The following is a 10,116-nucleotide window of genomic DNA, read 5'->3' as shown; positions in this document are numbered from 1 at the left end:
GTGGTTCAATTTTGGATTAGCTCTAATTTCTAGGGCCTGCTGATAGAATGAGACTCTGTCTCAAAAACAAAAAAAAAAAAACAAAAAAAAACCTTTATGTAAAAATTAAACAGCTTTTCCTTAAATTTGGTGGCTTACTAACCTTAAAAACTAATTTACATTACCTGGGTAGGGATTGCATAGTTGCTTGTTAGTGCAGCATCCTCACTGTGATAGGGTTAGTTTCTAAATGTTTCTTCTAAAAGTAGATGATTTAGATTTAAAGGTTCTATCTCTTTAGTGGTTTATAGTCTAAAGTTTATTAAAAAATGCTTTTGTGTTTTCTGATGTGGATGGACAGTTTCTTCTTCAACAAATGTCTATTGATTAGTTGATTTGAAAAGGTCAAGGGTAGGTGAAAATTTTCACTTAATGGCTTTATTTTACTCACTTTGCTCAGCCAACTTCTATGTACTGTATCTGAGTGCTCCTTTGTAGGATTTTTTTTTCTCAGCTGAGTGCAATAACTACACTAATTATAAAGTTTTAAAGATTTTGGCTTGCTTTTTTTGTGTGTGAGAGTAGACACAGAAAATGGTTTAAGAAAGGTGATTTTTGGGGTGGTTGGTTTGAATTTATTTGGCTATTATTCCTCCTTGGGATAGATATGATTATGAAAAACATACTATTAGGCTATTCAGATATTATTTAGTTAAAAATATATGAATTATACCTCCTTAGAGGGAATCTTAATAACTTGAATTTTCAAAGCAGTTATTATAAATTTAAAGAACACATATGTCCATTCTTTGCATTGTCACTATAGAGATTCAAGCCGAATTCACAGACATCTCTTGCCTGGAACAAATTTTTATTCTTTTTAAAACATCATTCAGAAAGCCTTGTTAAATGGTAAAAGTACAACTAATTTAAAAATATAACTTGACTAATATAATGTGTTAAATGTGCTCTAGTTAAAAGATGCTAAAGGACTGTAAGCATTTTTAGTTTTAGATTTTATGCCATGTGTGCTGTAATTTATCCTTACATTGCTTTGGGCTTTTGATTTTATTTAAAGGGCAGAGGTAGCCTTTTTATTTGGTAGTGCTCATGGTAGCATAAATAGTTAAAAATGTGTAGGCATTACACATTTCAGTGAAACTTTAAAAGTGAATTTTTAGAAAGATAACCTCAATTAACCAAGAACTATGTTCTTTATCAATGAATAGCTTTTCTGGGATGATCATACTTAGGAGGAACATTAAGGTTTTATTTATTGCCTTAGAAATTTATATTCTTGACAGAATTTTTGTGGGAGTTTCTTCTAACACATCTTTTATCTGGATCTTGCTACGTTAATTCATAAAACTTCATCTTTAGCAATCTTACTTTTCTAGGCAAAGATGACAGTTAAAACATAATTTGGTGGGCTAAAAGTATACCCTGCAAACAACATAAAGATATACTTTGAAAATACTGTATCGGTGGAAACTGTCTACATGAAATGTGAAATATTTGAAAACATGAAATGTGAAATATTTGAAAATACAGAAGAAGCTCTTCCTATCTGTTGCAATATATATGCCGTTTTTGTAGCTTCTCTGAGAGGATTACTTCTGAAATTTGTTATAAGCATTATTTTTAAACAAAGAATGGAAATTAAGTTAGATTGGACAAACCTTTATGTTGCTAAGAATTACCATGATGCATTTGATAGAGTGTTTCATAAAGTTTATTGTAGACTTATCAGTAGGTTGAATGTCTTTATTGTTAAGACAGTCAGGTCTTTTTCCGGAAAGTCTAAGGGTAATGTAATGTTGTCATACCCCACTTAGGCTGGTTTTGAGACCAAGTTTCATCATTTCATTAGGTTAATGTGACCTTGGATGACTTTTCTACATGCCCGAGTTTTGTTATCTGTGATTCCATAATTAGAGAATGTTGTATGGTGGTTAAGTTTCTAGAGCCTGACTTCCTGGAGTGAAATTCCAGTTTTACTAATAATTAAAAAAATATCATGTCTGTTATGTGCAAGGCACTGTTTTAGGCACTTGCAATGTATCAGTGAATAAAACAGACAAAATTCTTTCTCTTTTGAAGCTAATCATTGGGGGAAAAACATGAATAAGCCGGTTGTATAGTATGTTAAGAGGAGGGCAGTGCTGTGCAAAAATGTATAATGGGATAAAAAGGGAATTGGTAAGTGTATGTGGTGGGATGTTGCAATTTTAAATGGTGTGGCTGGAAGAGGGCTCAGTAACAAGACTTGAGCAAGACTTGAAGTAGGTAAAGGATTTAGTTACAAGGATCTCTTGAGGCAGGATGTTCTAGACAGAGAAACAGCCAGTGCAGTAGATTCTGCTGCATGCCAGAGATTCTGGGAACATATGGAGGTCAGGTCACTGCAGCTGGAGTGGAGTTTCAAGGAGGAGAGTATAGAAAATGAGATCTGAAAGATGAGCACAACAGTGCATGTAAGGCCCTGTAGACCCTTAGAAGGAGTTCGGTTCTGCCACTTACTAGTTTTGTATTCTTTGGTAAATTGTATAACCTTTTAGTTTTCTCATCTGAAAAATGAGATGAGAAAATAGCAATCTCACAGATTTGTTGTTTTAAGTTAGTTAATACCTGTAGTGTCCTAGGAACACTACTGCGCATAGTCCAAAGCATATATTCATTGCATTCTTACATGTGGAATCAACATTAAGAGATCACCTGCTTCCTTTTCTTTTCTTGAAAAGTAGCAAAGGGAGAGTTAATTGCTCCCTGCTTTGACTTTTCTATGATAAATTGCTTATGTTTCTAATTACATCACTTATATTACCATTTTTATCACAAATATTTACTGTATCTGTGCTTATCATCCATGCTAAATTACGAACTCCTTTAGACAGAGACCAGGTTATTTTATTGTGTCTTAAGTATCTTAATGTGTTTTAAATATATATCGTGATTAAAAAAAAGTTGACTGAATTAATGACAGAAATGTTGGCTTAATAAGTTGGACCACCTGCTAGTAAGTATATTGGAACATTGCCAGTCTATCAAAACTAAGTAATGGAAAGGTGGTAGCTAACAGTCTCTGTAAAATATTTGTGTATTTTATTTCTGTGTCATAATTATTTAAATTGGTATTAGCAGAAAATTTCCTTAAGTATTATGTAGGTATAAAAGTTTATACCATGTAAAATGAAAAGTCTTCATGTGTATTATTGTATACCTATTAACATTTGCTGTCATTGGTTGATAAAAAACAAATGCCATGTTGATTGATAGTACAGATACAATAAAACTCCTGCCTTAAAATACAATCCCTACTTACAGTGGTTTGATTTAGGATTTTTTGACTTTATAATGATGCAGAAGGCATAGGCATTTAGCGATAGTCATAAACTTGTGGCTTATTGGGGCATAACCTCATTGTAAGTCAAGGAGCATCTGTATGTTTTTAGTCTTAATCTGTTTATATCGGCCCAAGTGTTTATAATAGAAGATTATTTAGCCAGCAAAATGTTAAAAGAAATTGCCAAGCGGGGATATCCACTGACTGCTGAAATGGGGGCGTAGGGCAAGGAAAGAGGAAGATCTTAACTGACTGCTGGGTGAATGTCCAAGTAATTTTATATCTGTTTTTGTATTACCACGGTTTTAGTTTCCAACTTAGTAGGTTCTCTTCTCCCCATTCTTGGTTGAGAGGAGTAGAAGAGGAGAAAGAAGGATAGAGGCTTGAAGAAGAAATGAAATCAGTAGATGATACTAAATGAATTAGAGTTCCAGAGACAGACTATGTGGCAGGTGACTTGGGGGAAATTGTGGGTTTACATGGTAGAGGAATGGTTCTGTGGGAAAGACATTCCAGAATTTCTGTTTATAGATTTATACTTTGAGGTTATATTATTTTGTGTGTATGCATGTTTCCTTTTCCTTCTTGCTTCACTATTTTATTTTTGTTTTCCTTTTACATATCTAAGTTATATTCTTTGATGTATGACAGCAGTAATTTAGTGCTTTCAATAAAAAGTGATGCAAGAAGGTGAGTATTCTTTTTGTGAAAATATTTTCAACTGAATATTAAGATTTCAAAGACATTTGTCCAGTCTCCAGATGTTACTATCTCGTGATGAGATATGTAATAATATCCTGATTGTGGAGTAAATACATCACGTCAACTTTTAAAAAGACTCATAATGTTAAAATATATAATTTGAAGACTTTTTCCCCTGTATATAGGCTTTGCAGTGTCAGTTTTATTCTTGTAATTAGCAATTCTAAAAGTTGAATATAGTAATACATGTAGCAATATATGTACAGAATATATAATATTCTAATAGAATAGTGAACAGCATTGAAATGCAGATACAGTTAAAAGAAGAACTTTAGACAAATTCCATTTATCAGAGTGTATCTGTGCAAAGAACTATTCATAAATTGGGCAGAACTCTGAACCAGAAGAGGTTCGAAGAGCTCCACCCAGCAACATGGGCAAGCAGTATTTATACACAGAAAAAGCAAGTGACAAGCAGAGCTAACTTGATTAGTTACCACTTGGCATTTACCTTATGTGGACATAGTCTTACCAGGTGGCAGTCTGTGATTGGCTGAGGCTCGGCTACTGTGATTTCCTGAGACTCAGCTACTTGTTACAAGAATTTACTCTTAAATTGGGTAGCTTATTTACATAGTAAGTTAGGTTTAGTTTGCTGCCTAGGGAGGCAGCTTTAGACCTAATTTAATTTAACATAATTTTGCTTTACCCATTTTTAATACTGTCTAACATAGTAATATAGTTTTATAAAGCTTTTATTATCCTTTTGGTACTATTGCTATAGAGATATGTACTTAAAATAACTTTGCATAATTGCTGGGCACTGTGGCTCATGCCCAGCTCTTAGGGAGGCAGAGGCGGGAGAATAGCTTGAGCCCAGGAGTTCAAGACCTGCCTGGGCAATATAGCGAGACCCCGTTCTCCACAAAAAGGAAAAAAAACCAAAAAGACAAAAAAAAAAACACTTTGCATAATTGAGAGGAATGACATATATATGCTTTTGAATGCTTGGCTACAAAATGTTGAGGCAGGCAATTAGGAGCTTAGTAGAAATAAAGTATTTTAAAATAGATTTTTTTGTTTAAAACTAGCTCAATAACAAAGCTACAATTTCTAGAAAATACTCTGCTTTTACATTTTTGGCTTTTATTGATGTACAAGGTATTTATAGATCCCTAAACATGTATTAGGACTGTTACATAAAATGCTTTATCTATTGTTTCTGAATGAAGTAATATTTGGCTTGTTCTTTGTTTCTGATAATTCAATTTTCAGTCTTCATTATCTTCATTTAAGGTAATGAATTAAAAAATCCAGTTACATGAATAAAATGATCTGTGGTTGGTTATCAATGCAATACCAACTTAGAGTGTTAATTTTCTGTATTAGTCACGGCCAAAAGGTTGATTATAGCAAGATGTTTCAAAAATAATTTATGGACTATTTTAGCATTATTAAATACCTTTTGCTTTGAAATTTTAAAATGCTTATTGTTTATATTTTCAAAAACTGCATTCTTAATATATTCAGATTTTTCAGCTGAGGGAAATGTTACTGTAAGAGCTTATCAAGAAATATTGCTGTTTGAGTGATGGAGAGTATCAAAATATGATTTTAGTGAAACACATTTGTGCTTTCCTTCCTATTTTAGGATATTTAAGATGATTGTCAAGGTTATTGTTCTGACTTCAAAGAAATCTTAATCCTTCACTAGAAGTTAAGTTTGAAAAAGTCCAGTTTGTGTCTGAGTCATTGTTGTGATATCCTTCCGCATTGATGGGTCATTGCACTCGGACTAAGTGTTAGTTGTTACTGATTTTATTTACTCTTAACAGTATCTACCATGAAAAGAATTTTGTTAGATTTAGCACACTTAAATATAACAATTTTATCTGACTTTAAGACTAGTTTAACCCTGATTCTTTTCGGGGGATAACGCTTATTTGTATACTTTTGCAGGATAGCGGGAGGAATCAGCAGCTTGGAAATTCAAGCAAGTGATCTGGTGGGATGGCCATTTGCCTGACGTATTTTATGGAGGTAATTCGGCATTGTTTGACTCAATCTTTAATTTTTACCTGTGGTAGATGCCCATGTTACTACACATACTTACAATAACTGTTGGGTATAAGTGTGCATTTACTGGCCAATCCCTTTTCCTTTTATACTCATATAAATAACATATCACTATTATAGATATTATAAATAATATGTAGATATGGACATAATGTACATTGAAAAGAACATTATTAATTTTATAAGATGAAGTTCATTATCTTCTCTCAAGATTACTTGCATATCTTCTTTTAGGCTTCATCTCCTTTATGTTAGGAAGATAAATGATCCTCTCCTTTCTGGTTGGCCTATGATATGCATATATTAAACGTATGCTTTTATCTTTCACACAACATGAAAGAAAATATCTAACAGTTTTCAAGGAGTTTGCATATCTGTTGGTGGCACATACTTATGTCAATTATTAATGATCATAAAAATTCTTCTATTTGTTGTATTTTTAAATGGGACAGGGTCTTGGTTATGTTGCCCAGGCTAGTCCTGAACTCCTGAGCTCAAGTAATCTCCCTGCCTCAGCCTCCCAAGGTGCTGGGATTACAGGTGTGAGCCACGGCATGCACCCTGCCTGATCATAAAAATTCTAAAGTTTCTCCGTGCATTTTACAATTTGTTTTGAGAATTCTTTTTTTGTTTTTTTTTGTTTGAGCTAGGGTTTTGCTCTGTCAGCCAGGCTGGAGTGCAGTGGTATAATCTTGGCTCACTGCAACCTCTACCTACAGGGCTCAAGTAATCTACATACCTCAGGCCTCCCAAATACCTGGGGCCATAGGCACATGCCACCATACCTGGCTAACTTTTCTTTTTTTTCGTTGAGATAGAGTTTTGCCATGTTGCCCAGGCGGGTCTTGAACTCCTGAGCTCAACCAATCCATCTGCCTTGGACTCCCAAAGTGCTGGGATTATAGACTTGAGCCACTGTGCTTGGCCTGAGAATTCTTTTAAACCTTGTGGATTGAAATTATTTGGAGTTTTAGCTGCCATACTTTAGGATTTTCCTGTTTTTTCCATATCTTCTGATAATTGTCATGTTCAACATTTTCACTTCTTTACTCATGTTTATTACAATAGGTATATATTTAGGCAATAATGTTATAACATCAAAAAAAAAGGCTTTTCAACCCTTCCCCATTCAGTGTAATCATTGTATATCCTTCCAGACAATTTCTGTACATGTACAAGCATTTATATGTGTGCTTATATTTACACATTTTTTACACAAGTGATACCACCCCATACATATTATTCAGTAATATTACAAAATAAACTTCCACATTTTGGCAAATCATTCCTTATCACTTTATGCTGTGTAGTATTCTAATATTGGGAGATATAATTTTTTTAACTAGTTGTCTACTTATGGATATTTAGGCTTTTAGTTTTTTTGCTGTTGTAAATAATGATATAGTGAATATTCTCGGGTACATCTTTGTACATATTTAAAATTATATCTTGTCAGGCATGGTGGCTCACGCCTGTAATCCCAGAACTTTGGGAGGCTGAGGTGGGTGGATCACTTGAGGTCAGGAGTTCGATACTAGCTTGGTCAACATGGTGAAACCCCACCTCTACTAAAATTATAAAAGTTAGCCAAGCGTGGTGGTGGGTGCCTGTAATTCCAGCTATTCAGGAGGCTGAGATAAAGAATCACTTGAACCCAGGAGGCAGAGGTTGCAGTGAGTCAAGATGGCACCACTGCACTCTAGCCTGGGTGACAGAGTGAGACTGTCTCAAAAAAAAAAAAAATTACACATACACACACACACACATATATATATATATCATGTATCTGTAGTATAAATTCCAGAGGGAAAAATTGTTGAACTAAAGAATATGTACATTTAACAATTTGGTAGATAAATTGCCTAAGTTAAAAGCAATGCCAAACATCTGTGAGTATGTGAGAGAGGGGACCTCTGTGTCTCTTTGACAGCACTAGCTAGTGTCATACTTTTTAAATATTTTTCAGTTTTTTGTTGATTAGCTTTTCTTTTTTGAGTGCATTTGAGGATTTTCACCATTATTATTGACCATAATGTATGTTTTTAGTTACTGATTTGGTCATGTGCTTTGCCCTTTTATGGAGCTCTTTGTGTATTTGTATATTAAGGAAAGGAGCCTCTTGTCACTTTTTTAAAAGTTTTCCAATTGACAATTATACACACTTATGAGGATATGTTGTTTATTTTTCCTTGATAAATACATAGTGTGTATTTATGGTAACATAACATAGTGTATATTTAAATTTTATACATTATTAAAAATAGTATATATTCAAAATAAACACTATTTTTATATATTTTGATACATGTTTTGTTATATGCTTATATTGTGTAATGATCAAATCAGGCTAATTAAAGTATTTTCATCACCTCTTACCATTTCTTTGTGAGCCTCTTTTGTTAGACAAATTATTTTTGCTCATTTTTTGATTTTATTATTTTGCCCTTCAGAAGTTTTCATTTTTGTTGTTGAATATAGTCTTTTCATTTTCCATGGCTGAGGTGGGCAGTGGAAAACAGTTCTGTGTTAGATTTAACAGGTCTTTATCATTGATTGTAGGGCTCATTTTTCCCTCCAGATTTTAGCATCCCTGAATGATGTAAATCTCTAACTTATCATACTTTAACTTTTTTTCTTTTTTTTCTTAAATTAGTTTGACCAGGTGTCTTTAGGAAGAAAATGAATATACATAAATAATTTATCATTTAAAATATAAATAATAGATATTAGGACTCATGACAGAAGAAGAGGTATATCTTAATGATGACAACTGAAAAGATAAAATGGGCAGGATGCTCATGACTGTAATCCCAACACTTTGGTAGGCTGAGGCAGGTGGATCACGAGGTCGGGAGATTGAGATCGTCCTGGCTAACATGTGAAACCCCATCTCTACTAAAAATACAAAGAATTAGCTTGGTGTGGTGGCATGCGCCTGTAGTCCCAGCTATTCGGGAGGCTGAAGGCTGAGGCAGGAGAATTGCTTGAACCTGGGAGGCGGAGGTTGCAGTGAGCTGAGATTGCGGCACTGCACTCCAGCTTGGGTGACAGAGCGAGACTTGGTCTACAAAAAAAAAAAAAAAAGGCCTGGGAGCAAATTACTCAACAATTTTTTGAAACTCTGTGGAAGAATAAGAAAGAGTATTTGAATCAATTCACATTTTTTGATAGGAAGATATATATGAGACTCTTCTTCAAGTATATATTTGAAGCTATACATTTTAAGTAGTGCTTTAGCTGCATCCTGTAAATTTTGATATTTGTTTTCATTTTCATTCAGTTAAAAATCTTTTCTAATTTCCCTTTGCATTCCTTTTTTGTTATTTAAAGGTTTGAAGTTTAATTTCCACATGTTAGTGGATTTCTCAGTTTTTAACTTAATTGATATCAAATTTATCAAATTCAATTCTGGTATGGTCAGAGAACATATAAATGCATTTTTTTTTTTTAAGACAGGGTCTTGCTGTGTTGCCCAGGCTTGTCTTGAACTTCTGGGCTTAAGCAGTCCATCCACCTCAGGCTCCCAAAGTGCTGGGATTACAGGCATGAGCTCCTTGTCTGGCCTAGACAACATATTTTTATGACTTCAACCTATTTAAATTTAGTGAGATGTATTTTATGGCCCAGTATGTGGCCTGTCCTAGTGAATGTTTTAAAACAGTATGTATCCTAGTATTGTTTGGTAGTGTTTTCTGTATATGCCACTTAGGTATAGTTGGTTGATAGTATGGTTCAGGTCTTCTCTGTCTTTGCTGATTTTCTGTGTAACTATTCTTTAGAGTGGGACATTGAAATCTCTAAATATAATTGTTGAATTTTTAATTTTTCCTTTCAGTAATGTTAGTTACTACTTCATTATTTGGGGACTCTTTTTAGATGCATATAGAAGTATTATATCTTCCTGATATTTTGCCTGTTTATTATTATGAAATGTCTTTCTTTGTCTCTATAGTCTTTTTTTTTTTTTTTTTAAGACGGAGTTTCGCTCTTGTTACCCAGGCTGGAGTGCAATGGCG

General features: G+C 33.7%; 1 protein-coding gene across 3 annotated transcripts in view; it reads left to right on the top strand.

Annotated features, from left to right (window-relative positions):
• The window catches only part of ZNF148 (zinc finger protein 148), a 148,815-nt gene that overhangs the window by 38,199 nt on the left and 100,500 nt on the right, over positions 1–10,116 (top strand). For 2 of the 3 annotated variants that reach the window (XM_017516436.2, XM_037734214.1), the window contains one exon: positions 5,984–6,064. The gene's annotated coding sequence lies outside the window, so the exon portion shown is untranslated. Of the gene's footprint in view, positions 1–3,631; positions 3,775–5,983; positions 6,065–10,116 lie in introns of all 3 variants that reach the window. The other variant, XM_017516438.2, reaches the window with a different exon arrangement.

Source organism: Cebus imitator, unplaced genomic scaffold (genome assembly GCF_001604975.1).
Source record: "Cebus imitator isolate Cc_AM_T3 unplaced genomic scaffold, Cebus_imitator-1.0 Scaffold588, whole genome shotgun sequence".
Taxonomy (NCBI): Eukaryota; Metazoa; Chordata; class Mammalia; order Primates; family Cebidae; genus Cebus; species Cebus imitator.
The sequence above is the reverse complement of the archived record's forward strand: the minus strand, read 5'-3'. Positions and strand labels throughout refer to the sequence as shown.